This window comes from Onychostruthus taczanowskii, unplaced genomic scaffold (assembly GCF_017590055.1).
Source record: "Onychostruthus taczanowskii isolate IOZ18803 unplaced genomic scaffold, ASM1759005v1 scaffold296, whole genome shotgun sequence".
NCBI classification, from domain to species: Eukaryota; Metazoa; Chordata; class Aves; order Passeriformes; family Passeridae; genus Onychostruthus; species Onychostruthus taczanowskii.
In genome coordinates, this window is record NW_024500305.1 from 143,998 (window position 1) to 145,094 (window position 1,097).

Consider the following 1,097-nt stretch of genomic DNA (forward strand, 5'->3'; position numbering starts at 1 on the left):
TCAGTCTTTCATCTTATTTATCTTTTTATTTCTATCTTTATTTATTGTGTTAATTTTTTATTGTTTAATTTTATTTGTCTCTAATTTTTATTTTTATTTGTATCTAATTTTTATTTTTATTTGTATTGTATATTACTTTGTTCTACTTTTTTAATCTTGTTTTCTTTTTGCACCGGGACCGCAATACCCACAATGCACCGCGTTTCCGCCAGGACTTCTGCCAGCTCCGGCTTCTGATTGGTTCTCACAGCGTTTGGCCGCCAGAGGTCTCGTGGGAGAAGCGGCGCCGCCATCTTTGTTGAGGGCAATTTTGTGGGCTCCTCCAAGCTCTTCGCGTTCCCTCCTAAATCCAAGCCGGGAACGGCGGAGTTAATCCGGTTGGAAATGGTGGGATGGAGCCTAAACCCCCTGGGGTGGAGCCTAAACCCCCTGGGGCTGAGCCTAAACCCCCTGGGGCTGAGCCTAAATCCCCTGGGATTCAAAGTGCCCAAATCCTGGAGCTTCCCGTGGATTGGGACGGTACCGGAAGAGGCGGTGACGTCACCGAGGCTGGCCCCGCCCCTTTCCGTCTCCTCCCGAGCCAACGGGGAGGGGGAGGGGACAGTGGGGGATGGGAGGGGGAACAAGGGAGGGACAGAGGGGACCCAGGGAGGGCGCGGCGCCACCGCGGGAGGCCACAAACGCCACCAGGTCCCTGACACCTCCCCTGTCCCCTCGGCAGCTGTCCCCCCCTCAGCAGGAGCTGGCGTCTCTGGTGTTCGCGGTGGCCACCCTGGGCATGGCGGTGGCCATCGTGAGCGGGCGGCACCGGGGCGCGTACCCCCGGCCCTTGAGGAGCTTCACCTGGCTGCTCAGCGACACCCTGGGCCACCGCGGTGTCCCCTCCCCGGGCCGGGCCCTGGCCGCCTGCAAGGCCGGCCCTGAGGCCACCGGGGCCGACGTGAGGGCCGCGGCCAGCGCCCGGCGCGACTCGGTGGCCGCGGCTGGTGGAGGAGGCCTCTGAGCTCCACAACACCTGCGGGGAGGCGGCTGGTGTCACCTGGTGGGGACTCGGGGACAGGTTGATCCGCTGCTTGGACTCTGGGGACAAGCTGGCG